This window comes from Rhipicephalus microplus, chromosome 8 (genome assembly GCF_043290135.1).
Source record: "Rhipicephalus microplus isolate Deutch F79 chromosome 8, USDA_Rmic, whole genome shotgun sequence".
NCBI classification, from domain to species: Eukaryota; Metazoa; Arthropoda; class Arachnida; order Ixodida; family Ixodidae; genus Rhipicephalus; species Rhipicephalus microplus.
The window spans coordinates 79,636,985-79,660,790 of NC_134707.1; the positions used below are offsets into that span (position 1 = coordinate 79,636,985).

Here is a 23,806-nt window from a genome sequence, read left to right on the forward strand (position 1 = left end):
ACCTGGGGAATGAAGTTTTTATTAGTTTTCCTATTTAGTCATGAGGTTAATTGTATACTCAATGCTGGCGACTGCCTGGCTCGAAAACATTTGTTTACTGGAGGTGCGTGTCGACAACAGTCCTAAAGGAAACACTCTTACGTGCAACCGCGTTCCCCAGTGGCGCAATTGGTTTGCGCACGGTACTTATACGACAGTTCTCGTGAGCTATACCGGGGTTGTGAGTTCGAGCCTCACCTGGGGAATGAAATTTTTATTAGTTTTCATATTTATACATGAGGTTAACTGTATACTCAATGCTGGCGACTGCCTAGCTCGAAAACATTTGTTTACTGGAGTTGTGTGTGGACAACAGTCCTAAAGAAAAGAATCCTACGTGCGACCGTGTTCCCCAGTGGCGTAATTGGTTAGCGCACGGTACTTATACGACAGTTCTCGTGAGCTATGCGGGGGTTGAGAGTTCGAGCCTCACCTGGGGAATGAAAGTTTTATTAGTTTACCTATTTTGTCATGAGGTTAATTGTATACTCAATGCTGGCGACTGCCTGGCTCGAAAACATTTGTTTACTGGAGGTGTGTGTAGACAACAGTCCTAAAGGAAACACTCTTACGTGCAACCGCGTTCCCCAGTGGCGCAATTGGTTAGCGCACGGTACTTATACGACAGTTCTCGTGAGCTATGCCGGGGTTGTGAGTTCGAGCCTCACCTGGGGAATGAAATTTTTATTAGTATTCATATTTAGTCATGAGGTTAATTGTATACTCAATGCTGGCGACTGCCTGGCTTGAAAACATTTGTTTACTGGAGTTGTGTGTAGCCAACAGTCCTAAAGGAAAGACTCCTACGTGCGACCGTGTTACCCAGTGGCGCAATTAGTTAGCACACGGTACTTACACGACAGTTCTCATAAGCTATGCCGGGGTTGTGAGTTCGAGCCTCCCCTATGGAATCAAATTTTTATTAGATTTCATATTTATTCATGAGGTTGGTTGTATACTAAATGCTGACGACTGCCTGGCTCGAAAACATTTGTTTACTGGAGGTGTGTGTAGACAACAGTCCTAATAGAAACACTCTTACGTGCAACCATGTTCCCCAGTGGCGCAATTGGTTAGCGCACGGTATTTATACGACAGTTCTCGTGAGCTATGCCGGGGTTTTGAGATCGAGCCTCACCTGGGGAATGAAATTTTTATTAGTTTTCATATTTAGTCATGCGGTTAATTGTATACTCAATGCTGGTGACTGCCTGGCTCGAAAACATTTGTTTACTGGAGTTGCGTGTAGACAACAGTCCTAAAGGAAAGACTCCTACGTGCGACCGTGTTCCCCAGTGGCACAATTGGTTAGCGCACGGTACTTATACGACAGTTCTCGTGAGCTATGCCGGCGTTGTGAGTTCGAGCCTCGCCTGGGGAGTGAAATTTTTATAAGTTTTCATATTTAGCCGTGAGGTAATTGTATACTCAATGCTGGCGACTGCCTGGCCCGAAAACATTTGTTTACTGGAGTTGTGTAAAGACAACAGTCCTAAAGGAAACACTTTTACGTGCAACCGTGTTCCCCAGTGGCGCAATTGGTTAACGCTGAATTTATAGGACAGTTCTCGTGAGCTATGCTGGGGTTGTGAGTTTGAGCTTCCCCTGGGGAGTGAAATTTTCATTAGTTTTCATATTTAGCCATGAGGTAATTGTATACTCAATGCTGGCGACTGCCTGGCCCGAAAACATTTGTTTACTGGAGTTGTGTGTAGACAACAGTCCTAAAGGAAACACTTTTACGTGCAACCGTGTTCTCGAGTGGCGCAATTGGTCAGCGCGCGGTACTTATACGACAGTTCTCGTGAGCTATGCCGGGGTTGTGAGTTCGAGCCTCACCTGGGGAATGAAATTTTCATTAGTTTTTATATTTAGTCATGAGGTTAATTGTATACTCAATGCTGGCAACTGCCTGGCTCGAAAACAATTGTTTACTGGAGGTGTGTGTAGACAACAGTCCTAAAGGAAACACTCTTACGTGCAACCATGTTCCACAGTGGCGCAATTGGTTAGCGCACGGTACTTTTACGACAGTTCTCGTGAGCTATGCCGGGGTTGTGAGTTCGAGCCTCACCTGGGGAATGAAATTTTTATTAGTTTTCATATTTAGTCATGAGGTATATTGTATACTCAATGCTGGCGACTGCCTGGCTCGAAAACATTTGTTTACTGGAGGTGTGTGTAGACAACAGTCCTAAAGGAAACACTCTTACGTGCAACCGTGTTCCACAGTGGCGCAATTGGTTAGCGCACGGTACTTATACGACACTTCTCGTGAGCTGTGCGGGGGTTGAGAGTTCGAGCCTCACCTGGGGAATGAAATTTTTATTAGTTTTCATATTTAGTCATGAGGTATATTGTATACTCAATGCTGGCGACTGCCTGGCTCGAAAACATTTGTTTACTGGAGTTGTGTGTACACAACAGTCCTAAAGGAAAAACTCCTACGTGCGACCGTGTTCCCCAGTGGCGTAAATGATTAGCGCACGGTACTTATACGACAGTTTTCGTGAGCTATGCGGGGGTTGAGAGTTCGAGCCTCACCTGGGGAATGAAGTTTTTATTAGTTTTCCTATTTAGTCATGACGTTAATTGTATACTCAATGCTGGCGACTGCCTTGCTCGAAAACATTTGTTTACTGGAGGTGCGTGTCGACAACAGTCCTAAAGGAAACACTCTTACGTGCAACCGCGTTCCCCAGTGGCGCAATTGGTTAGCGCACGGTACTTATACGACAGTTCTCGTGAGCTATGCCGGGGTTGTGAGTTCGAGCCTCACCTGGGGAATGAAATTTTTATTAGTTTTCATATTTATACATGAGGTTAACTGTATACTCAATGCTGGCGACTGCCTAGCTCGAAAACATTTGTTTACTGGAGTTGTGTGTGGACAACAGTCCTAAAGAAAAGACTCCTACGTGCGACCGTGTTCCCCAGTGGCGCAATTGGTTAGCGCACGGTACTTATACGACAGTTCTCGTGAGCTATGCGGGGGTTGAGAGTTCGAGCCTCACCTGGGGAATGAAAGTTTTATTAGTTTACCTATTTCGTCATGAGGTTAATTGTATACTCAATGCTGGCGACTGCCTGGCTCGAAAACATTTGTTTACTGGAGGTGTGTGTAGACAACAGTCCTAAAGGAAACACTCTTACGTGCAACCGCGTTCCCCAGTGGCGCAATTGGTTAGCACACGGTACTTATACGACAGTTCTCGTGAGCTATGCCGGGGTTGTGAGTTCGAGCCTCACCTGGGGAATGAAATTTTTATTAGTTTTCATATTTAGTCATGAGGTTAATTGTATACTCAATGCTGGCGACTGCCTGGCTTGAAAACATTTGTTTACTGTAGTTGTGTGTAGACAACAGTTCTAAAGGAAAGACTCCTACGTGCGACCGTGTTACCCAGTGGCGCAATTAGTTAGCACACGGTACTTACACGACAGTTCTAATAAGCTATGCCGGGGTTGTGAGTTCGAGCCTCACCTATGGAATCAAATTTTATTAGATTTCATATTTATTCACGAGGTTGGTTGTATACTAAATGCTGACGACTGCCTGGCTCGAAAACATTTGTTTACTGGAGGTGTGTGTAGACAACAGTCCTAATAGAAACACTCTTACGTCCAACCATGTTCCCCAGTGGCGCAATTGGTTAGCGCACGGTACTTATACGACAGTTCTCGTGAGCTATGGCGGGGTTTTGAGATCGAGCCTCACCTGGGGAATGAAATTTTTATTAGTTTTCATATTTAGTCATGCGGTTAATTGTATACTCAATGCTGGTGACTGCCTGGCTCGAAAACATTTGTTTACTGGAGTTGTGTAGACAACAGTCCTCAAGGAAAGACTCCTACGTGCGACCGTGTTCCCCAGTGGCACAATTGGTTAGCGCACGGTACTTATACGACAGTTCTCGTGAGCTATGCCGGCGTTGTGAGTTCGAGCCTCGCCTGGGGAGTGAAATTTTTATAAGTTTTCATATTTAGCCGTGAGGTAATTGTATACTCAATGCTGGCGACTGCCTGGCCCGAAAACATTTGTTTACTGGAGTTGTGTAAAGACAACAGTCCTAAAGGAAACACTTTTACGTGCAACCGTGTTCCCCAGTGGCGCAATTGGTTAGCGCTGAATTTATAGGACCGTTCTCGTGAGCTATGCCGGGGTTGTGAGTTTGAGCCTCCCCTGGGGAGTGAAATTTTCATTAGTTTTCATATTTAGCCATGAGGTAATTGTATACTCAATGCTGGCGACTGCCTGGCCCGAAAACATTTGTTTACTTGAGTTGTGTGTAGACAACAGTCCTAAAGGAAACACTTTTACGTGCAACCGTGTTCTCGAGTGGCGCAATTGGTCAGCGCACGGTACTTATACGACAGTTCTCGTGAGCTATGCCGGGGTTGTGAGTTCAAGCCTCACCTGGGGAATGAAAGTTTTATTAGTTTACCTATTTAGTCATGAGGTTAATTGTACACTCAATGCTGGTGACTGCCTGGCTCGAAAACATTTGTTTACTGGAGGTGTGTGTAGACAACAGTCCTAAAGGAAACACTCTTACGTGCAACCGCGTTCCCCAGTGGCGCAATTGGTTAGCGCACGGTACTTTTACGACAGTTCTCGTGAGCTATGCCGGGGTTGTGAGTTCGAGCCTCACCTGGGGAATGAAATTTTTATTAGTTTTCATATTTAGTCATGAGGTATATTGTATACTCAATGCTGGCGACTGCCTGGCTCGAAAACATTTGTTTACTGGAGGTGTGTGTAGACAACAGTCCTAAAGTTAACACTCTTACGTGCAACCATGTTCCACAGTGGCGCAATTGGTTAGCGCACGGTACTTATACGACACTTCTCGTGAGCTATTCGGGGGTTGAGAGTTCGAGCCTCACCTGGGGAATGAAATTTTTATTAGTTTTCATATTTAGTCATGAGGTATATTGTATACTCAATGCTGGCGACTGCCTGGCTCGAAAACATTTGTTTACTGGAGTTGTGTGTACACAACAGTCCTAAAGGAAAAACTCCTACGTGCGACCGTGTTCCCCAGTGGCGTAATTGATTAGCGCACGGTACTTATACGACAGTTTTCGTGAGCTATGCGGGGGTTGAGAGCTCGAGCCTCACCTGGGGAATGAAGTTTTTATTAGTTTTCCTATTTAGTCATGAGGTTAATTGTATACTCAATGCTGGCGACTGCCTGGCTCGAAAACATTTGTTTACTAGAGGTGCGTGTCGACAACAGTCCTAAAGGAAACACTCTTACGTGCAACCGCGTTCCCCAGTGGCGCAATTGGTTAGCGCACGGTACTTATACGACAGTTCTCGTGAGCTATGCCGGGGTTGTGAGTTCGAGCCTCACCTGGGGAATGAAATTTTTATTAGTTTTCATATTTATACATGAGGTTAACTGTATACTCAATGCTGGCGACTGCCTAGCTCGAAAACATTTGTTTACTGGAGTTGTGTGTGGACAACAGTCCTAGAGAAAAGACTCCTACGTGCGACCGTGTTCCCCAGTGGCGCAATTGGTTAGCGCACGGTACTTATACGACAGTTCTCGTGAGCTATGCGGGGGTTGAGAGTTCGAGCCTCACCTGGGGAATGAAAGTTTTATTAGTTTACCTATTTCGTCATGAGGTTAATTGTATACTCAATGCTGGCGACTGCCTGGCTCGAAAACATTTGTTTACTGGAGGTGTGTGTAGACAACAGTCCTAAAGGAAACACTCTTACGTGCAACCGCGTTCCCCAGTGGCGCAATTGGTTAGCGCACGGTACTTATACGACAGTTCTCGTGAGCTATGCCGGGGTTGTGAGTTCGAGCCTCACCTGGGGAATGAAATTTTTATTAGTTTTCATATTTAGTCATGAGGTTAATTGTATACTCAATGCTGGCGACTGCCTGGCTTGAAAACATTTGTTTACTGGAGTTGTGTGTAGACAACAGTCCTAAAGGAAAGACTCCTACGTGCGACCGTGTTACCCAGTGGCGCAATTAGTTAGCACACGGTACTTACACGACAGTTCTCATAAGCTATGCCGGGGTTGTGAGTTCGAGCCTCACCTATGGAATCAAAATTTTATTAGATTTCACATTTATTCACGAGGTTGGTTGTATACTAAATGCTGACGACTGCCTGGCTCGAAAACATTTGTTTACTGGAGGTGTGTGTAGACAACAGTCCTAATAGAAACACTCTTACGTGCAACCATGTTCCCCAGTGGCGCAATTTGTTAGCGCACGGTACTTATACGACAGTTCTCGTGAGCTATGCCGGGGTTTTGAGATCAAGCCTCACCTGGGGAATGAAATTTTTATTAGTTTTCATATTTAGTCATGCGGTTAATTGTATACTCAATGCTGGTGACTGCCTGGCTCGAAAACATTTGTTTACTGGAGTTGTGTGTAGACAACAGTCCTCAAGGAAAGACTCCTACGTGCGACCGTGTTCCCCAGTGCCACAATTGGTTAGCGCACGGTACTTATACGACAGTTCTCGTGAGCTATGCCGGCGTTGTGAGTTCGAGCCTCGCCTGGGGAGTGAAATTTTTATAAGTTTTCATATTTAGCCGTGAGGTAATTGTATACTCAATGCTGGCGACTGCCTGGCCCGAAAACATTTGTTTACTGGAGTTGTGTAAAGACAACAGTCCTAAAGGAAACACTTTTACGTGCAACCGTGTTCCCCAGTGGCGCAATTGGTTAGCGCTGAATTTATAGGACAGTTCTCGTGAGCTATGCCGGGGTTGTGAGTTCGAGCCTCACCTGGGGAATAAAATTTTTATTAGTTTTCATATTTAGTCATGAGGTTATTTGTATACTCAATGCTGGCGACTGCCTGGCTCGAAAACATTTGTTTACTGGAGGTGTGTGTAGACAACAGTCCTAAAGGAAACACTCTTACGTGCAACCATGTTCCACAGTGGCGCAATTGGTTAGCGCACGGTACTTTTACGACAGTTCTCGTGAGCTATGCCGGGGTTGTGAGTTCGAGCTTCACCTGGGGAATGAAATTTTTATTAGTTTTCATATTTAGTCATGCGGTTAATTGTATACTCAATGCTGGTGACTGCCTGGCTCGAAAACATTTGTTTACTGGAGTTGTGTGTAGACAACAGTCCTAAAGGAAAGACTCCTACGTGCGACCGTGTTCCCCAGTGGCACAATTGGTTAGCGCACGGTACTTATACGACTGTTCTCGTGAGCTATGCCGGCGTTGTGAGTTCGAGCCTCACCTGGGGAATGAAATTTTTATTAGGTTTCATATTTAGTCGTGAGGTTCATTGTATACTGAATGCTAGCGACTGCCTGGCTCGAAAACGTTTATTTACTGGAGTTTTGCGCAGACAACAGTCCTAAAGGAAAGACTCCTACGTGTGACCGTGTTCCCTAGTGGCGCAATCGGTTAGCGCACGGTACCTTTATGAAAGTTCTCGTGAGCTATACCGGGGTTGTGAGTTTGAGCCTCACCTGGGGAATGGAATTTTCATTAGTTTTCATATTTAGCCTTGAGGTTAATTGTATACTTAAAGGTGGCGACTGCCTGGCTGGGAAACATTTGTTTACTGGAGTTGTGTGGAGACAACAGTCGTAAAGGAAACCCTCTTACGTGCAACCGTGTTCCCCAGTGGTGCAATTGGTTAGCGCACGGTACTTATACGGCAGTTCTCGTGAGCTATGCCGGGGTTGTGAGTTGGAGCCTCACCTGGGGAATGAAATTTTTATTAGTTTTCATATTTAGTCATGAGGTTAATTGTATACTCAATGCTGGCGACTGCCTAGCTCGAAAACATTTGTTTACTGGAGTTGTGTGTAGACAACAGTCCTAAAGAAAAGACTCCTACGTGCCACCGTGTTCCCCAGTGGCGCAATTGGTCAGCGCACGGTACTTATACGACAGTTCTCGTCAGCTATGCCGAGGTTGTGAGTTCGAGACTCACCTATGGAATCAAATTTTTATTAAATTTCATATGTGGTCATGAGGTTAATTGTATACTAAATGCTGGCGACTGCCTGGCTCGAAAACATTTGCTTACTGGAGGTGTGTGTAGGCAACAGTCCTAAAGGAAACACTCTTACGTGCAACCGTGTTCCCCAGTGGCGCAATTGGTAAGCGCACGGTACTTATACGACCGTTCTCGTGAGCTATGCCGGGGTTGTGAGTTCGAGCCTCACCTGGGGAATAAAATTTTTATTAGTTTTCATATTTATACATGAGGGTTATTGTATACTCAATGCTGGCGACTGCCTAGCTCGAAAACATTTGTTTACTGGAGTTGTGTGTGGACAACAGTCCTAAAGAAAAGACTCCTACGTGCGACCGTGTTCCCCAGTGGCGCAATTGGTTAGCGCACGGTACTTATACGACAGTTCTCGTCAGCTATGCCGAGGTTGTGAGTTCGAGACTCACCTGTGGAATGAAATTTTTATTAGTTTTCATATTTAGTCATGAGGTTAAATGTATACTCAATGCTGGCCACTGCCTGGCTCGAAAAAATTTGTTTACTGGAGTTTTGCGCAGACAACAGTCCTAAAGGAAAGACTCCTACGTGCGACCGTGTTCCCCAGTGGCAATATTGGTTAGCGCACGGTACTTACACGACAGTTTTCGTGAGCTATGCCGGGGTTGTGAGTTTGAGCCTCACCTGGGGAGTGAAATTTTTATTAGTTTTCATATTTAGCCATGAGGTAATTGTATACTCAAAGCTGGCGACTGCCTGGCCCGAAAACATTTGTTTACTGGAGTTGTGTGTAGACAACAGTCCTAAAGGAAACACTTTTACGTGCAACCGTGTTCCCCAGTGGCGCAATTGGTTAGCGAACGGTACTTATACGACAGTTCTCGTGAGCTATGCCGGGGTTGTGAGTTCGAGCCTCACCTGGGGAATAAAATTTTTATTAGTTTTCACATTTTTTCATGAGTTTAATTGTATACTCAATGCTGGCGACTGCCTGGCTCGAAAACATTTGTTTATTGGAAGTGTGTGTAGACAACAGTCCTAAAGGAAACACTCTTACGTGCAACCATGTTCCACAGTGGCGCAATTGGTTAGCGCACGGTACTTATACGACAGTTCTCGTGAGCTATGCGGGGGTTGAGAGTTCGAGCCTCACCTGGGGAATGAAATTTTTATTAGTTTTCATATTTAGTCATGAGGTATATTGTATACTCAATGCTGGCGACTGCCTGGCTCGAAAACATTTGTTTACTGGAGTTGTGTGTACACAACAGTCCTAAAGGAAAAACTCCTACGTGCGACCGTGTTCCCCAGTGGCGTAATTGATTAGCGCACGGTACTTATACGACAGTTTTCGTGAGCTATGCGGGGGTTGAGAGTTCGAGCCTCACCTGGGGAATGAAGTTTTTATTAGTTTTCCTATTTAGTCATGAGGTTAATTGTATACTCAATGCTGGCGACTGCCTGGCTCGAAAACATTTGTTTACTGGAGGTGCGTGTCGACAACAGTCCTAAAGGAAACACTCTTACGTGCAACCGCGTTCCCCAGTGGCGCAATTGGTTAGCGCACGGTACTTATACGACAGTTCTCGTGAGCTATGCCGGGGTTGTGAGTTCGAGCCTCACCTGGGGAATGAAATTTTTATTAGTTTTCATATTTATACATGAGGTTAACTGTATACTCAATGCTGGCGACTGCCTAGCTCAAAAACATTTGTTTACTGGAGTTGTGTGTGGACAACAGTCCTAAAGAAAAGACTCCTACGTGCGACCGTGTTCCCCAGTGACGTAATTGGTTAGCGCACGGTACTTATACGACAGTTCTCGTCAGCTATGCCGAGGTTGTGAGTTCGAGCCTCACCTATGGAATCAAATTTTTATTAGATTTCATATTTATTCATGAGGTTGGTTGTATACTAAATGCTGACGACTGCCTGGCTCGAAAACATTTGTTTACTGGAGGTGTGTGTAGACAACAGTCCTAATAGAAACACTCTTACGTGCAACCGTGTTCCCCAGTGACGCAATTGGTTAGCGCACGGTACTTATACGGCAGTTCTCGTGAGCTATGCCGGGGTTTTGAGATCGAGCCTCACCTGGGGAATGAGATTTTTATTAGTTTTCATATTTAGTCATGCGGTTAATTGTATACTCAATGCTGGTGACTGCCTGGCTCGAAAACATTTGTTTACTGGAGTTGTGTGTAGACAACAGTCCTAAAGGAAAGACTCCTACGTGCGACCGTGTTCCCCAGTGGCACAATTGGTTAGCGCACGGTACTTATACGACAGTTCTCGTGAGCTATGCCGGCGTTGTGAGTTCGAGCCTCACCTGGGGAGTGAAATTTTTATTAGTTTTCATATTTAGTCGTGAGGTTCATTGTATACTGAATGCTGGCGACTGCCTGGCTCGAAAACATTTATTTACTGGAGTTTTTCGCAGACAACAGTCCTAAAGGAAAGACTCCTATGTGTGACCGTGTTCCCTAGTGGCGCAATCGGTTAACGCACGGCACCTTTATGAAAGTTCTCGTGAGCTATGCCGGGGTTGTGAGTTTGAGCCTCACCTGTAGAATGGAATTTTCATTAGTTTTCATATTTAGCCTTGAGGTTAATTGTATACTTAAAGGTGGCGACTGCCTGGCTGGGAAACATTTGTTTACTGGAGTTGTGTGGAGACAACAGTCGTAAAGGAAACCCTCTTACGTGCAACCGTGTTCCCCAGTGGCGCAATTGGTTAGCGCACGGTACTTATACGACAGTTCTCGTGAGCTATGCGCGGGTTGAGAGTTCAAGCCTCACCTGGGGAATGAAATTTTTATTAGTTTTCTTATTTATACATGAGGTTAATTGTATGCTCAATGCTGGCGACTGCCTGGCTCGAAAACATTTGTTCACTGGAGGTGTGTGTAGATAACAGTCCTAAAGGAAACACTCTTACGTGCAACCGTGTTCCCCAGTGGCGCAATTGGTTAGCGCACGGTACTTATACGGCAGTTCTCGTGAGCTATGCCGGGTTGTGAGTTGGAGCCTCACCTGGGGAATGAAATTTTTATTAGTTTTCATATTTAGTCATGAGGTTAAATGTATACTCAATGCTGGCCACTGCCTGGCTCGAAAAAATTTGTTTACTGGAGTTTTGCGCAGACAACAGTCCTAAAGGAAAGACTCCTACGTGCGACCGTGTTCCCCAGTGGCAATATTGGTTAGCGCACGGTACTTACACGACAGTTTTCGTGAGCTATGCCGGGGTTGTGAGTTTGAGCCTCACCTGGGGAGTGAAATTTTTATTAGTTTTCATATTTAGCCATGAGGTAATTGTATACTCAAAGCTGGCGACTGCCTGGCCCGAAAACATTTGTTTACTGGAGTTGTGTGTAGACAACAGTCCTAAAGGAAACACTTTTACGTGCAACCGTGTTCCCCAGTGGCGCAATTGGTTAGCGAACGGTACTTATACGACAGTTCTCGTGAGCTATGCCGGGGTTGTGAGTTCGAGCCTCACCTGGGGAATAAAATTTTTATTAGTTTTCACATTTTTTCATGAGTTTAATTGTATACTCAATGCTGGCGACTGCCTGGCTCGAAAACATTTGTTTATTGGAAGTGTGTGTAGACAACAGTCCTAAAGGAAACACTCTTACGTGCAACCATGTTCCACAGTGGCGCAATTGGTTAGCGCACGGTACTTATACGACAGTTCTCGTGAGCTATGCGGGGGTTGAGAGTTCGAGCCTCACCTGGGGAATGAAATTTTTATTAGTTTTCATATTTAGTCATGAGGTATATTGTATACTCAATGCTGGCGACTGCCTGGCTCGAAAACATTTGTTTACTGGAGTTGTGTGTACACAACAGTCCTAAAGGAAAAACTCCTACGTGCGACCGTGTTCCCCAGTGGCGTAATTGATTAGCGCACGGTACTTATACGACAGTTTTCGTGAGCTATGCGGGGGTTGAGAGTTCGAGCCTCACCTGGGGAATGAAGTTTTTATTAGTTTTCCTATTTAGTCATGAGGTTAATTGTATACTCAATGCTGGCGACTGCCTGGCTCGAAAACATTTGTTTACTGGAGGTGCGTGTCGACAACAGTCCTAAAGGAAACACTCTTACGTGCAACCGCGTTCCCCAGTGGCGCAATTGGTTAGCGCACGGTACTTATACGACAGTTCTCGTGAGCTATGCCGGGGTTGTGAGTTCGAGCCTCACCTGGGGAATGAAATTTTTATTAGTTTTCATATTTATACATGAGGTTAACTGTATACTCAATGCTGGCGACTGCCTAGCTCAAAAACATTTGTTTACTGGAGTTGTGTGTGGACAACAGTCCTAAAGAAAAGACTCCTACGTGCGACCGTGTTCCCCAGTGACGTAATTGGTTAGCGCACGGTACTTATACGACAGTTCTCGTCAGCTATGCCGAGGTTGTGAGTTCGAGCCTCACCTATGGAATCAAATTTTTATTAGATTTCATATTTATTCATGAGGTTGGTTGTATACTAAATGCTGACGACTGCCTGGCTCGAAAACATTTGTTTACTGGAGGTGTGTGTAGACAACAGTCCTAATAGAAACACTCTTACGTGCAACCGTGTTCCCCAGTGGCGCAATTGGTTAGCGCACGGTACTTATACGGCAGTTCTCGTGAGCTATGCCGGGGTTTTGAGATCGAGCCTCACCTGGGGAATGAGATTTTTATTAGTTTTCATATTTAGTCATGCGGTTAATTGTATACTCAATGCTGGTGACTGCCTGGCTCGAAAACATTTGTTTACTGGAGTTGTGTGTAGACAACAGTCCTAAAGGAAAGACTCCTACGTGCGACCGTGTTCCCCAGTGGCACAATTGGTTAGCGCACGGTACTTATACGACAGTTCTCGTGAGCTATGCCGGCGTTGTGAGTTCGAGCCTCACCTGGGGAGTGAAATTTTTATTAGTTTTCATATTTAGTCGTGAGGTTCATTGTATACTGAATGCTGGCGACTGCCTGGCTCGAAAACATTTATTTACTGGAGTTTTTCGCAGACAACAGTCCTAAAGGAAAGACTCCTATGTGTGACCGTGTTCCCTAGTGGCGCAATCGGTTAACGCACGGCACCTTTATGAAAGTTCTCGTGAGCTATGCCGGGGTTGTGAGTTTGAGCCTCACCTGGGGAATGGAATTTTCATTAGTTTTCATATTTAGCCTTGAGGTTAATTGTATACTTAAAGGTGGCGACTGCCTGGCTGGGAAACATTTGTTTACTGGAGTTGTGTGGAGACAACAGTCGTAAAGGAAACCCTCTTACGTGCAACCGTGTTCCCCAGTGGCGCAATTGGTTAGCGCACGGTACTTATACGACAGTTCTCGTGAGCTATGCGCGGGTTGAGAGTTCAAGCCTCACCTGGGGAATGAAATTTTTATTAGTTTTCTTATTTATACATGAGGTTAATTGTATGCTCAATGCTGGCGACTGCCTGGCTCGAAAACATTTGTTCACTGGAGGTGTGTGTAGATAACAGTCCTAAAGGAAACACTCTTACGTGCAACCGTGTTCCCCAGTGGCGCAATTGGTTAGCGCACGGTACTTATACGGCAGTTCTCGTGAGCTATGCCGGGTTGTGAGTTGGAGCCTCACCTGGGGAATGAAATTTTTATTAGTTTTCATATTTAGTCATGAGGTTAATTGTATACTCAATGCTGGCGACTGCCTAGCTCGAAAACATTTGTTTACTGGAGTTGTGTGTAGACAACAATCCTAAAGAAAAGACTCCTACGTGCGACCGTGTTCCCCAGTGGCGCAATTGGTCAGCGCACGGTACTTATACGACAGTTCTCGTCAGCTATGCCGAGGTTGTGAGTTCGAGACTCACCTATGGAATCAAATTTTTATTAGATTTCATATGTAGTCATGAGGTTAATTGTATACTAAATGCTGGCGACTGCCTGGCTCGAAAACATTTGCTTACTGGAGGTGTGTGTAGGCAACAGTCCTAAAGGAAACACTCTTACGTGCAACCGTGTTCCCCAGTGGCGCAATTGGTAAGCGCACGGTACTTATACGACAGTTCTCGTGAGCTATGCCGGGGTTGTGAGTTCGAGCCTCACCTGGGGAATAAAATTTTTATTAGTTTTCATATTTATACATGAGGGTTATTGTATACTCAATGCTGGCGACTGCCTAGCTCGAAAACATTTGTTTACTGGAGTTGTGTGTGGACAACAGTCCTAAAGAAAAGACTCCTACGTGCGACCGTGTTCCCCAGTGGCGCAATTGGTTAGCGCACGGTACTTATACGACAGTTCTCGTCAGCTATGCCGAGGTTGTGAGTTCGAGACTCACCTGTGGAATGAAATTTTTATTAGTTTTCATATTTAGTCATGAGGTTAAATGTATACTCAATGCTGGCGGCTGCCTGGCTCGAAAAAATTTGTTTACTGGAGTTTTGCGCCGACAACAGTCCTAAAGGAAAGACTCCTACGTGCGACCGTGTTCCCCAGTGGCGATATTGGTTAGCGCACGGTACTTACACGACAGTTCTCGTGAGCTATGCCGGGGTTGTGAGTTTGAGCCTCGCCTGGGGAGTGAAATTTTTATTAGTTTTCATATTTAGCCATGAGGTAATTGTATACTCAAAGCTGGCGACTGCCTGGCCCGAAAACATTTGTTTACTGGAGTTGCGTGTAGACAACAGTCCTAAAGGAAACACTTTTACGTGCAACCGTGTTCCCCAGTGGCGCAATTGGTTAGCGCACGGTACTTATACGACAGTTCTCGTGAGCTATCCCGGGGTTGTAAGTTCGAGCCCCACCTGGGGAATGACATTTTTATTAGTTTTCATATTTAGTCATGAGGTTAATTGTATACTCAATGCTGGCGACTGCCTGGCTCGAAAACATTTGTTTACTGGAGGAGTGTGTAGACAACAGTTGTAAAGGAAACACTCTTACGTGCAACCGTGTTCCCCAGTGGCGCTATTGGTTAGCGAACGGTACTTATACGACAGTTCTCGTGAGCTATGCCGGGGTTGTGAGTTCTAGCCTCACCTGGGGAATAAAATTTTTATTAGTTTTCACATTTTTTCATGAGTTTAATTGTATACTCAATGCTGGCGACTGCCTGGCTCGAAAACATTTGTTTATTGGAGGTGTGTGTAGACAACAGTCCTAAAGGAAACACTCTTACGTGCAACCATGTTCCACAGTGGCGCAATTGGTTAGCGCACGGTACTTATACGACAGTTCTCGTGAGCTATGCGGGGGTTGAGAGTTCGAGCCTCACCTGGGGAATGAAATTTTTATTAGTTTTCATATTTAGTCATGAGGTATATTGTATACTCAATGCTGGCGACTGCCTGGCTCGAAAACATTTGTTTACTGGAGTTGTGTGTACACAACAGTCCTAAAGGAAAAACTCCTACGTGCGACCGTGTTCCCCAGTGGCGTAATTGATTAGCGCACGGTACTTATACGACAGTTTTCGTGAGCTATGCGGGGGTTGAGAGTTCGAGCCTCACCTGGGGAATGAAGTTTTTATTAGTTTTCCTATTTAGTCATGAGGTTAATTGTATACTCAATGCTGGCGACTGCCTGGCTCGAAAACATTTGTTTACTGGAGGTGCGTGTCGACAACAGTCCTAAAGGAAACACTCTTACGTGCAACCGCGTTCCCCAGTGGCGCAATTGGTTAGCGCACGGTACTTATACGACAGTTCTCGTGAGCTATGCCGGGGTTGTGAGTTCGAGCCTCACCTGGGGAATGAAATTTTTATTAGTTTTCATATTTATACATGAGGTTAACTGTATACTCAATGCTGGCGACTGCCTAGCTCAAAAACATTTGTTTACTGGAGTTGTGTGTGGACAACAGTCCTAAAGAAAAGACTCCTACGTGCGACCGTGTTCCCCAGTGACGCAATTGGTTAGCGCACGGTACTTATACGACAGTTCTCGTCAGCTATGCCGAGGTTGTGAGTTCGAGCCTCACCTATGGAATCAAATTTTTATTAGATTTCATATTTATTCATGAGGTTGGTTGTATACTAAATGCTGACGACTGCCTGGCTCGAAAACATTTGTTTACTGGAGGTGTGTGTAGACAACAGTCCTAATAGAAACACTCTTACGTGCAACCATGTTCCCCAGTGGCGCAATTGGTTAGCGCACGGTACTTATACGACAGTTCTCGTGAGCTATGCCGGGGTTTTGAGATCGAGCCTCACCTGGGGAATGAGATTTTTATTAGTTTTCATATTTAGTCATGCGGTTAATTGTATACTCAATGCTGGTGACTGCCTGGCTCGAAAACATTTGTTTACTGGAGTTGTGTGTAGACAACAGTCCTAAAGGAAAGACTCCTACGTGCGACCGTGTTCCCCAGTGGCACAATTGGTTAGCGCACGGTACTTATACGACAGTTCTCGTGAGCTATGCCGGCGTTGTGAGTTCGAGCCTCACCTGGGGAGTGAAATTTTTATTAGTTTTCATATTTAGTCGTGAGGTTCATTGTATACTGAATGCTGGCGACTGCCTGGCTCGAAAACATTTATTTACTGGAGTTTTTCGCAGACAACAGTCCTAAAGGAAAGACTCCTATGTGTGACCGTGTTCCCTAGTGGCGAAATCGGTTAACGCACGGTACCTTTATGAAAGTTCTCGTGAGCTATGCCGGGGTTGTGAGTTTGAGCCTCACCTGGGGAATGGAATTTTCATTAGTTTTCATATTTAGCCTTGAGGTTAATTGTATACTTAAAGGTGGCGACTGCCTGGCTGGGAAACATTTGTTTACTGGAGTTGTGTGGAGACAACAGTCGTAAAGGAAACCCTCTTACGTGCAACCGTGTTCCCCAGTGGCGCAATTGGTTAGCGCACGGTACTTATACGACAGTTCTCGTGAGCTATGCGCGGGTTGAGAGTTCAAGCCTCACCTGGGGAATGAAATTTTTATTAGTTTTCTTATTTATACATGAGGTTAATTGTATGCTCAATGCTGGCGACTGCCTGGCTCGAAAACATTTGTTCACTGGAGGTGTGTGTAGATAACAGTCCTAAAGGAAACACTCTTACGTGCAACCGTGTTCCCCAGTGGCGCAATTGGTTAGCGCACGGTACTTATACGGCAGTTCTCGTGAGCTATGCCGGGTTGTGAGTTGGAGCCTCACCTGGGGAATGAAATTTTTATTAGTTTTCATATTTAGTCATGAGGTTAATTGTATACTCAATGCTGGCGACTGCTTAGCTCGAAAACATTTGTTTACTGGAGTTGTGTGTAGACAACAGTCCTAAAGAGAAGACTCCTACGTGCGACCGTGTTCCCCAGTGGCGCAATTGGTCAGCGCACGGTACTTATACGACAGTTCTCGTCAGCTATGCCGAGGTTGTGAGTTCGAGACTCACCTATGGAATCAAATTTTTATTAGATTTCATATGTAGTCATGAGGTTAATTGTATACTAAATGCTGGCGACTGCCTGGCTCGAAAACATTTGCTTACTGGAGGTGTGTGTAGGCAACAGTCCTAAAGGAAACACTCTTACGTGCAACCGTGTTCCCCAGTGGCGCAATTGGTAAGCGCACGGTACTTATACGACAGTTCTCGTGAGCTATGCCGGGGTTGTGAGTTCGAGCCTCACCTGGGGAATAAAATTTTTATTAGTTTTCATATTTATACATGAGGGTTATTGTATACTCAATGCTGGCGACTGCCTAGCTCGAAAACATTTGTTTACTGGAGTTGTGTGTGGACAACAGTCCTAAAGAAAAGACTCCTACGTGCGACCGTGTTCCCCAGTGGCGATATTGGTTAGCGCACGGTACTTACACGACAGTTCTCGTGAGCTATGCCGGGGTTGTGAGTTTGAGCCTCGCCTGGGGAGTGAAATTTTTATTAGTTTTCATAGTTAGCCATGAGGTAATTGTATACTCAATGCTGGCGACTGCCTGGCCCGAAAACATTTGTTTACTGGAGTTGTGTGTAGACAACAGTCCTAAAGGAAACACTTTTACGTGCAACCGTGTTCCCCAGTGGCGCAATTGGTTAGCGCACGGTACTTATACGACAGTTCTCGTGAGCTATGCCGGGGTTGTGAGTTCGAGCCTCACCTGGGGAATAAAATTTTTATTAGTTTTCACATTTAGTCATGAGTTTAATTGTATACTCAATGCTGGCGACTGCCTGGCTCGAAAACATTTGTTTATTGGAGGTGTGTGTAGACAACAGTCCTAAAGGAAACACTCTTACGTGCAACCATGTTCCACAGTGGCGCAATTGGTTAGCGCACGGTACCTATACGACAGTTCTCGTGAGCTATGCTGGAGTTGTGAGTTCGAGCCTCACCTGGGGAATGAAATTTTTATTAGTTTTCATAATTAGTCATGAGGTATATTGTATACTCAATGCGTGCGACTGCCTGGCTCGAAAACATTTGTTTACTGGAGTTGTGTGTACACAACAGTCCTAAAGGAAAAACTCCTACGTGCGACCGTGTTCCCCAGTGGCGTAATTGATTAGCGCACGGTACTTATACGACAGTTCTCGTCAGCTATGCCGAGGTTGTGAGTTCGAGACTCACCTGTGGAATGAAATTTTTATTAGTTTTCATATTTAGTCATGAGGTTAAATGTATACTCAATGCTGGCGACTGCCTGGCACGAAAAATTTTTTTTACTGGAGTTTTGCGCAGACAACAGTCCCAAAGGAAAGACTCCTACGTGCGACCGTGTTCCCCAGTGGCGCAATTGTTTAGCGCACGGTACTTACACGACAGTTCTCGTGAGCTATGCCGGGGTTGTGAGTTTGAGCCTCGCCTGGGGAGTGAAATTTTTATTAGTTTTCATATTTAGCCATGAGGTAATTGTATACTCAATGCTGGCGACTGCCTGGCCCGAAAACATTTGTTTACTGGAGTTGTGTTTAGACAACAGTCCTAAAGGAAACACTTTTACATGCAACCGTGTTCCCCAGTGGCGCAATTCGTTAGCGCTGAAATTATAGGACAGTTCTCGTGAGCTATGCCGGGGTTGTGAGTTCAAGCCTCACCTGGCGAATGAGATTTTCATTAGTTTTCATATTTAGTCATGAGGTTAATTGTATACTCAATGCTGGCAACTGCCTGGCTCGAAAACATTTGTTTACTGGAGTTGTGTGGAGACAACAGTCCTAAAGGAAACACTCTTACGTGCAACCGTGTTCCCCAGTGGCGCGATTGGTTAGCGCACGGTACCTATACGACAGTTCTCGTGAGCTATCCCGGGGTTGTGAGTTCGAGCCCCACCTGGGGAATGACATTTTTATTACTTTTTATATTTAGTCATGAGGTTAATTGTTTACTCAATGCTGGCGACTGCCTGGCTCGAAAACATTTGTTTACTGGAGGAGTGTGTAGACAACAGTTGTAAAGGAAACACTCTTACGTGCAACCATGTTCTCCAGTGGCGCTATTGGTTAGCGCACGGTACTTATACGACAGTTCTCCTGAGCTATGCCGGGGTTGTGAGTTCGAGCCTCACCTGGGGAATAAAATTTTTATTAGTTTTCATATTTAGTCATGATTTTAATTGTATACTCAATGCTGGCGACTGCCTGGCTCGAAAACATTTGTTTTTTGGAGGTGTGTGTAGACAACACTCCTAAAGGAAACACTCTTACGTGCAACCATGTTCCACAGTGGCGCAATTGGTTAGCGCACGGTACTTTTACGACAGTTCTCGTGAGCTATGCCGGAGTTGTGAGTTCGAGCCTCACCTGGGGAATGAAATTTTTATTAGTTTTCATATTTAGTCATGAGGTATATTGTATACTCAATGCTGGCGACTGCCTGGCTCGAAAACATTTGTTTACTGGAGTTGTGTGTACACAACAGTCCTAAAGGAAAGACTCCTACGTGCGACCATGTTCCCCAGTGGCGTAATTGATTAGCGCACGGTACTTATACGACAGTTCTCGTGAGCTATGCGGGGGTTGAGAGTTCGAGCCTCACCTGGGGAATGAAGTTTTTATTAGTTTTCCTATTTAGTCATGAGGTTAATTGTATACTCAATGCTGGCGACTGCCTGGCTCGAAAACATTTGTTTACTGGAGGTGCGTGTCGACAACAGTCCTAAAGGAAACACTCTTACGTGCAACCGCGTTCCCCAGTGGCGCAATTGGTTAGCGCACGGTACTTATACGACAGTTCTCGTGAGCTATGCCGGGGTTGTGAGTTCGAGCCTCACCTGGGGAATGAAATTTTTATTAGTTTTCATATTTAGTCATGAGGTATATTGCATACTCAATGCTGGCGACTGCCTGGCTCGAAAACATTTGTTTACTGGAGGAGTGTGTAGACAACAGTTGTAAAGGAAACACTCTTACGTGCAACCGTGTTCCCCAGTGGCGCGATTGGTTAGCACACGGTACTTATACGACAGTTCTCGTGAGCTATGCCGGGGTTGTGAGTTCGAGCCTCACCTGGGGAATAAAATTTTTATTAGTTTTCATATTTAGTCATGAGTTGAATTGTATACTCCTTGCTGGCGACTGCCTGGCTCGAAAACATTTGTTTATTAGAGGTGTGTGTAGACAACAGTCCTAAAGGAAACACTCTTGCGTGCAACCATGTTCCACAGTGGCGCAACTGGTTAGCGCACGGTACTTATACGACAGTTCTCGTGAGCTATGCCGGAGTTGTGAGTTCGAGCCTCACCTGGGGAATGAAATTTTTATTAGTTTTCATAATTAGTCATGAGGTATATTGTATACTCAATGCTGGCGACTGCCTGGCTCGAAAACATTTGTTTACGGGAGTTGTGTGTACACAAGAGTCCTAAAGGAAAGACTCCTACGTGCGACCGTGTTCCCCAGGGGCGTAATTGATTAGCGCACGGTACTTATACGACAGTTCTTGTGAGCTATGCGGGGGTTGAGAGTTCGAGCCTCACCTGGGGAATGAAGTTTTTATAAGTTTTCCTATTTAGTCATGAGGTTAATTGTATACTCAATGCTGGCGACTGCCTGGCTCGAAAACATTTGTTTACTGGAGGTGTGTGTTGACAACAGTCCTAACGGAAACACTCTTACGTGCAACCGTGTTCCCCAGTGGCGCTATTGGTTAGCGCACGGTACTTATACGACAGTTCTCGTTAGCTATGCCGGGGTTGTGAGTTCGAGCCTCACCTGGGGAATAAAATTTTTATTAGTTTTCATATTTAGTCATGAGTTTAATTGTATACTCAATGCTGGCGACTGCCTGGCTCGAAAACATTTGTTTATTGGAGGTGTGTGTAGACAACAGTCCTAAAGGAAACACTCTTACGTGCAACCATGTTCCACAGTGGCGCAATTGGTTAGCGCACGGTACTTATACGACAGTTCTCGTGAGCTATGCCGGAGTTGTGAGTTCGAGCCTCACCTGGGGAATAAAATTTTTATTAGTTTTCATATTTAGTCATGAGGTATATTGTATACTCAATGCTGGCGACTGCCTGGCTCGAAAACATTTGTTTACTGGAGTTGTGTGTAGACAACAGTCCTAAAGGAAAGACTCCTACGTGCGACCGTGTTGCCCAGTGGCGCAACTTGTTAGCACACGGTACTTACACGACAGTTCTCGTGAGCTGTGCCGGGGTTGTGAGTTCGAGCCTCACCTATGGAATCAAATTTTTATTAAATTTCATATTTAGTCATGAGGTTAGTTGTATACTAAATGCTGACGACTGCCTGGCTCGAAAACATTTGTTTACTGGAGGTGTGTGTAGACAAGAGTCCTAAAGGAAACACTCTTACGTGCAACCATGTTCCCCAGTGGCGCAATTGGTTAGCGCACGGTACTTATACGACAGTTCTCGTGAGCTATGCCGGGGTTTTGAGTTCGAGCCTCACCTGGGGAATGAAATTTTTATTAGTTTTCATATTTAGTCATGCGGTTAATTGTATACTCAATGCTGGTGACTGCCTGGCTCGAAAACATTTGTTTACTGGAGTTGTGTGTAGACAACAGTCATGTTGTGTGTGTAAAGACTCCTACGTGCGACCGTGTTCCCCAGTGGCAAAATTGGTTAGCGCACGGTACTTATACGACAGTTCTCGTGAGCTATGCCGGGGTTGTGAGTTCGAGCCTCACCTGAGGAATGAAATTTTTATTAGTTTTCATATTTAGTCGTGAGGTTCATTGTATACTGAATGCTGGCGACTGCCTGGCTCGAAAACGTTTGTTTACTGGAGTTTTGCGCAGATAACAGTCCTAAAGAAAAGACTCCTACGTGTGACCGTGTTCCCCAGTGGCGCAATTGGTTAGCGCACGGTACCTTTACGAAAGTTCTCGTGAGCTATGCCGGGGTTGTGAGTTTGAGCCTCACCTTGAAATGGAATTTTCATTTGTTTTCATATTTAGCCTTGACGTTAATTGTATACTTAATGCTGGCGACTGCCTGGCTCGGAAACATTTGTTTACTGGAGGTGTGTGGAGACAACAGTCGTAAAGGAAACCCTCTTACGTGCAACCGTGTTCCCCAGTGGCGCAATTGGTTAGCGCACGGTACTTATACGACAGTTCTCGTGAGCTATGCGCGGGTTGAGAGTTCGAGCCTCACCTGGGGAATGAAATTTTTATTAGTTTTCCTATTTAGTCATGAGGTTAATTGTATACTCAATGCTGGCGACTGCCTGGCTTGAAAACATTTGTTTACTGGAGGTGTGTGTAGACAACAGTCCTAAAGGAAACACTCTTACGTGCAACCGTGTTCCCCAGTGGCGCAATTGGTTAGCGCACGGTACTTATACGGCAGTTCTCGTGAGCTATGCCGGGGTTGTGAGTTCGAGCCTCACCTGGGGAATGAATTTTTTATTAGTTTTCATATTTAGTCATGAGGTTAATTGTATACTCAATGCTGGTGACTGCCTAGCTCGAAAACATTTGTTTACTGGAGTTGTGTGTAGACAACAGTCCTAAACAAAAGACTCCTACGAGCGACTGTGTTCCCCAGTGGCGCAATTGGTTAGCGCACGGTACTTATACGACAGTTCTCGTCAGCTATGCCGAGGTTGTGAGTTCGAGACTCACCTATGGAATCAAATGTTTATTATATTTCATATTTAGTCATGAGGTTAATTTTATACTAAATGCTGACGACTGCTGGCTCGAAAACATTTGTTTACTGGAGGTGTGTGTAGACAACAGTCCTAAAGGAAACACTCTTACGTGAAACCGTATTCCCGAGTGGCGCAATTGGTTAGCGCACGGTACTTATACGACAGTTCTCGTGAGCTATGCCGGGGTTGTGAGTTCGAGCCTCACCTGGTGAATGAAATGTTTATTAGTTTTCATATTTAGTCATGCGGTTAATTGTACACTCAATGCTGGTGACTGCCTGGCTCGAAAACATTTGTTTACTGGAGTTGTGTGTAGACAACAGTCTTAAAGGAAAGACTCCTACGTGCGACCGTGTTCCCCAGTGGCGCAATTGGTTAGCGCACGGTACTTATACGACAGTTCTCGTCAGCTATGCCGAGGTTTTGAGTTCGAGACTCACGTGTGGAATGAAATTTTATTAGTTTTCATATTCAGTCATGAGGTTAAATGTATACTCAATGCTGGCGACTGCCTGGCTCGAAAACATTTGTTTATTAGAGGTGTGTGTAGACAACAGTCCTAAAGAAAACACTCTTACGTGCAACCATGTTCCACAGTGGCGCAACTGGTTAGCGCACGGTACTTATACGACAGTTCTCGTGAGCTATGCCGGAGTTGTGAGTTCGAGCCTCACCTGGGGAATGAAATTTTTATTAGTTTTCATATTTAGTCATGAGGTATATTGTATACTCAATGCTGGCGACTGCCTGGCTCGAAAACATTT

At 45.1% G+C, this 23,806-nt stretch overlaps 36 non-coding genes across 36 annotated transcripts; all 36 read left to right on the forward strand.

The window, feature by feature from the left end:
* Nucleotides 1-153: 153 nt before the first annotated feature.
* On the forward strand, nucleotides 154-245 carry TRNAI-UAU (transfer RNA isoleucine (anticodon UAU)). Its single transcript is given in 2 exon segments — nucleotides 154-191; nucleotides 210-245. It is a non-coding gene; the product is annotated as a tRNA-Ile (tRNA).
* Nucleotides 246-623: 378 nt separating this feature from the next.
* Nucleotides 624-715, forward strand: TRNAI-UAU (transfer RNA isoleucine (anticodon UAU)). The gene is given in 2 exon segments: nucleotides 624-661; nucleotides 680-715. It is a non-coding gene; the product is annotated as a tRNA-Ile (tRNA).
* Nucleotides 716-1,328: 613 nt separating this feature from the next.
* Nucleotides 1,329-1,420, forward strand: TRNAI-UAU (transfer RNA isoleucine (anticodon UAU)). The gene is given in 2 exon segments: nucleotides 1,329-1,366; nucleotides 1,385-1,420. It is a non-coding gene; the product is annotated as a tRNA-Ile (tRNA).
* Nucleotides 1,421-1,794: 374 nt separating this feature from the next.
* Nucleotides 1,795-1,886, forward strand: TRNAI-UAU (transfer RNA isoleucine (anticodon UAU)). Its single transcript is given in 2 exon segments — nucleotides 1,795-1,832; nucleotides 1,851-1,886. It is a non-coding gene; the product is annotated as a tRNA-Ile (tRNA).
* Nucleotides 1,887-2,029: 143 nt separating this feature from the next.
* TRNAK-UUU (transfer RNA lysine (anticodon UUU)) lies at nucleotides 2,030-2,121 on the forward strand. Its single transcript is given in 2 exon segments — nucleotides 2,030-2,067; nucleotides 2,086-2,121. It is a non-coding gene; the product is annotated as a tRNA-Lys (tRNA).
* A 613-nt stretch (nucleotides 2,122-2,734) lies between these two features.
* On the forward strand, nucleotides 2,735-2,826 carry TRNAI-UAU (transfer RNA isoleucine (anticodon UAU)). Its single transcript is given in 2 exon segments — nucleotides 2,735-2,772; nucleotides 2,791-2,826. It is a non-coding gene; the product is annotated as a tRNA-Ile (tRNA).
* A 378-nt stretch (nucleotides 2,827-3,204) lies between these two features.
* TRNAI-UAU (transfer RNA isoleucine (anticodon UAU)) lies at nucleotides 3,205-3,296 on the forward strand. Its single transcript is given in 2 exon segments — nucleotides 3,205-3,242; nucleotides 3,261-3,296. It is a non-coding gene; the product is annotated as a tRNA-Ile (tRNA).
* Nucleotides 3,297-3,906: 610 nt separating this feature from the next.
* Nucleotides 3,907-3,998, forward strand: TRNAI-UAU (transfer RNA isoleucine (anticodon UAU)). The gene is given in 2 exon segments: nucleotides 3,907-3,944; nucleotides 3,963-3,998. It is a non-coding gene; the product is annotated as a tRNA-Ile (tRNA).
* A 374-nt stretch (nucleotides 3,999-4,372) lies between these two features.
* TRNAI-UAU (transfer RNA isoleucine (anticodon UAU)) lies at nucleotides 4,373-4,464 on the forward strand. The gene is given in 2 exon segments: nucleotides 4,373-4,410; nucleotides 4,429-4,464. It is a non-coding gene; the product is annotated as a tRNA-Ile (tRNA).
* A 143-nt stretch (nucleotides 4,465-4,607) lies between these two features.
* On the forward strand, nucleotides 4,608-4,699 carry TRNAK-UUU (transfer RNA lysine (anticodon UUU)). The gene is given in 2 exon segments: nucleotides 4,608-4,645; nucleotides 4,664-4,699. It is a non-coding gene; the product is annotated as a tRNA-Lys (tRNA).
* A 613-nt stretch (nucleotides 4,700-5,312) lies between these two features.
* TRNAI-UAU (transfer RNA isoleucine (anticodon UAU)) lies at nucleotides 5,313-5,404 on the forward strand. The gene is given in 2 exon segments: nucleotides 5,313-5,350; nucleotides 5,369-5,404. It is a non-coding gene; the product is annotated as a tRNA-Ile (tRNA).
* Nucleotides 5,405-5,782: 378 nt separating this feature from the next.
* TRNAI-UAU (transfer RNA isoleucine (anticodon UAU)) lies at nucleotides 5,783-5,874 on the forward strand. The gene is given in 2 exon segments: nucleotides 5,783-5,820; nucleotides 5,839-5,874. It is a non-coding gene; the product is annotated as a tRNA-Ile (tRNA).
* Nucleotides 5,875-7,189: 1,315 nt separating this feature from the next.
* On the forward strand, nucleotides 7,190-7,281 carry TRNAI-UAU (transfer RNA isoleucine (anticodon UAU)). Its single transcript is given in 2 exon segments — nucleotides 7,190-7,227; nucleotides 7,246-7,281. It is a non-coding gene; the product is annotated as a tRNA-Ile (tRNA).
* An 848-nt stretch (nucleotides 7,282-8,129) lies between these two features.
* Nucleotides 8,130-8,221, forward strand: TRNAI-UAU (transfer RNA isoleucine (anticodon UAU)). The gene is given in 2 exon segments: nucleotides 8,130-8,167; nucleotides 8,186-8,221. It is a non-coding gene; the product is annotated as a tRNA-Ile (tRNA).
* Nucleotides 8,222-8,364: 143 nt separating this feature from the next.
* Nucleotides 8,365-8,456, forward strand: TRNAI-UAU (transfer RNA isoleucine (anticodon UAU)). The gene is given in 2 exon segments: nucleotides 8,365-8,402; nucleotides 8,421-8,456. It is a non-coding gene; the product is annotated as a tRNA-Ile (tRNA).
* A 377-nt stretch (nucleotides 8,457-8,833) lies between these two features.
* Nucleotides 8,834-8,925, forward strand: TRNAI-UAU (transfer RNA isoleucine (anticodon UAU)). The gene is given in 2 exon segments: nucleotides 8,834-8,871; nucleotides 8,890-8,925. It is a non-coding gene; the product is annotated as a tRNA-Ile (tRNA).
* Nucleotides 8,926-9,538: 613 nt separating this feature from the next.
* On the forward strand, nucleotides 9,539-9,630 carry TRNAI-UAU (transfer RNA isoleucine (anticodon UAU)). Its single transcript is given in 2 exon segments — nucleotides 9,539-9,576; nucleotides 9,595-9,630. It is a non-coding gene; the product is annotated as a tRNA-Ile (tRNA).
* Nucleotides 9,631-10,243: 613 nt separating this feature from the next.
* TRNAI-UAU (transfer RNA isoleucine (anticodon UAU)) lies at nucleotides 10,244-10,335 on the forward strand. Its single transcript is given in 2 exon segments — nucleotides 10,244-10,281; nucleotides 10,300-10,335. It is a non-coding gene; the product is annotated as a tRNA-Ile (tRNA).
* Nucleotides 10,336-10,948: 613 nt separating this feature from the next.
* Nucleotides 10,949-11,039, forward strand: TRNAI-UAU (transfer RNA isoleucine (anticodon UAU)). Its single transcript is given in 2 exon segments — nucleotides 10,949-10,986; nucleotides 11,005-11,039. It is a non-coding gene; the product is annotated as a tRNA-Ile (tRNA).
* A 377-nt stretch (nucleotides 11,040-11,416) lies between these two features.
* On the forward strand, nucleotides 11,417-11,508 carry TRNAI-UAU (transfer RNA isoleucine (anticodon UAU)). Its single transcript is given in 2 exon segments — nucleotides 11,417-11,454; nucleotides 11,473-11,508. It is a non-coding gene; the product is annotated as a tRNA-Ile (tRNA).
* Nucleotides 11,509-12,121: 613 nt separating this feature from the next.
* Nucleotides 12,122-12,213, forward strand: TRNAI-UAU (transfer RNA isoleucine (anticodon UAU)). Its single transcript is given in 2 exon segments — nucleotides 12,122-12,159; nucleotides 12,178-12,213. It is a non-coding gene; the product is annotated as a tRNA-Ile (tRNA).
* A 613-nt stretch (nucleotides 12,214-12,826) lies between these two features.
* On the forward strand, nucleotides 12,827-12,918 carry TRNAI-UAU (transfer RNA isoleucine (anticodon UAU)). Its single transcript is given in 2 exon segments — nucleotides 12,827-12,864; nucleotides 12,883-12,918. It is a non-coding gene; the product is annotated as a tRNA-Ile (tRNA).
* Nucleotides 12,919-13,531: 613 nt separating this feature from the next.
* On the forward strand, nucleotides 13,532-13,622 carry TRNAI-UAU (transfer RNA isoleucine (anticodon UAU)). The gene is given in 2 exon segments: nucleotides 13,532-13,569; nucleotides 13,588-13,622. It is a non-coding gene; the product is annotated as a tRNA-Ile (tRNA).
* A 378-nt stretch (nucleotides 13,623-14,000) lies between these two features.
* TRNAI-UAU (transfer RNA isoleucine (anticodon UAU)) lies at nucleotides 14,001-14,092 on the forward strand. Its single transcript is given in 2 exon segments — nucleotides 14,001-14,038; nucleotides 14,057-14,092. It is a non-coding gene; the product is annotated as a tRNA-Ile (tRNA).
* A 143-nt stretch (nucleotides 14,093-14,235) lies between these two features.
* On the forward strand, nucleotides 14,236-14,327 carry TRNAI-UAU (transfer RNA isoleucine (anticodon UAU)). Its single transcript is given in 2 exon segments — nucleotides 14,236-14,273; nucleotides 14,292-14,327. It is a non-coding gene; the product is annotated as a tRNA-Ile (tRNA).
* A 1,317-nt stretch (nucleotides 14,328-15,644) lies between these two features.
* On the forward strand, nucleotides 15,645-15,736 carry TRNAI-UAU (transfer RNA isoleucine (anticodon UAU)). Its single transcript is given in 2 exon segments — nucleotides 15,645-15,682; nucleotides 15,701-15,736. It is a non-coding gene; the product is annotated as a tRNA-Ile (tRNA).
* A 613-nt stretch (nucleotides 15,737-16,349) lies between these two features.
* On the forward strand, nucleotides 16,350-16,441 carry TRNAI-UAU (transfer RNA isoleucine (anticodon UAU)). The gene is given in 2 exon segments: nucleotides 16,350-16,387; nucleotides 16,406-16,441. It is a non-coding gene; the product is annotated as a tRNA-Ile (tRNA).
* A 613-nt stretch (nucleotides 16,442-17,054) lies between these two features.
* Nucleotides 17,055-17,145, forward strand: TRNAI-UAU (transfer RNA isoleucine (anticodon UAU)). Its single transcript is given in 2 exon segments — nucleotides 17,055-17,092; nucleotides 17,111-17,145. It is a non-coding gene; the product is annotated as a tRNA-Ile (tRNA).
* A 378-nt stretch (nucleotides 17,146-17,523) lies between these two features.
* Nucleotides 17,524-17,615, forward strand: TRNAI-UAU (transfer RNA isoleucine (anticodon UAU)). Its single transcript is given in 2 exon segments — nucleotides 17,524-17,561; nucleotides 17,580-17,615. It is a non-coding gene; the product is annotated as a tRNA-Ile (tRNA).
* A 377-nt stretch (nucleotides 17,616-17,992) lies between these two features.
* Nucleotides 17,993-18,084, forward strand: TRNAI-UAU (transfer RNA isoleucine (anticodon UAU)). The gene is given in 2 exon segments: nucleotides 17,993-18,030; nucleotides 18,049-18,084. It is a non-coding gene; the product is annotated as a tRNA-Ile (tRNA).
* A 1,315-nt stretch (nucleotides 18,085-19,399) lies between these two features.
* TRNAI-UAU (transfer RNA isoleucine (anticodon UAU)) lies at nucleotides 19,400-19,491 on the forward strand. The gene is given in 2 exon segments: nucleotides 19,400-19,437; nucleotides 19,456-19,491. It is a non-coding gene; the product is annotated as a tRNA-Ile (tRNA).
* Nucleotides 19,492-20,104: 613 nt separating this feature from the next.
* TRNAI-UAU (transfer RNA isoleucine (anticodon UAU)) lies at nucleotides 20,105-20,196 on the forward strand. The gene is given in 2 exon segments: nucleotides 20,105-20,142; nucleotides 20,161-20,196. It is a non-coding gene; the product is annotated as a tRNA-Ile (tRNA).
* A 143-nt stretch (nucleotides 20,197-20,339) lies between these two features.
* Nucleotides 20,340-20,431, forward strand: TRNAI-UAU (transfer RNA isoleucine (anticodon UAU)). The gene is given in 2 exon segments: nucleotides 20,340-20,377; nucleotides 20,396-20,431. It is a non-coding gene; the product is annotated as a tRNA-Ile (tRNA).
* A 613-nt stretch (nucleotides 20,432-21,044) lies between these two features.
* On the forward strand, nucleotides 21,045-21,136 carry TRNAI-UAU (transfer RNA isoleucine (anticodon UAU)). The gene is given in 2 exon segments: nucleotides 21,045-21,082; nucleotides 21,101-21,136. It is a non-coding gene; the product is annotated as a tRNA-Ile (tRNA).
* Nucleotides 21,137-21,749: 613 nt separating this feature from the next.
* On the forward strand, nucleotides 21,750-21,841 carry TRNAI-UAU (transfer RNA isoleucine (anticodon UAU)). Its single transcript is given in 2 exon segments — nucleotides 21,750-21,787; nucleotides 21,806-21,841. It is a non-coding gene; the product is annotated as a tRNA-Ile (tRNA).
* An 853-nt stretch (nucleotides 21,842-22,694) lies between these two features.
* Nucleotides 22,695-22,786, forward strand: TRNAI-UAU (transfer RNA isoleucine (anticodon UAU)). Its single transcript is given in 2 exon segments — nucleotides 22,695-22,732; nucleotides 22,751-22,786. It is a non-coding gene; the product is annotated as a tRNA-Ile (tRNA).
* Nucleotides 22,787-23,806: the final 1,020 nt, after the last annotated feature.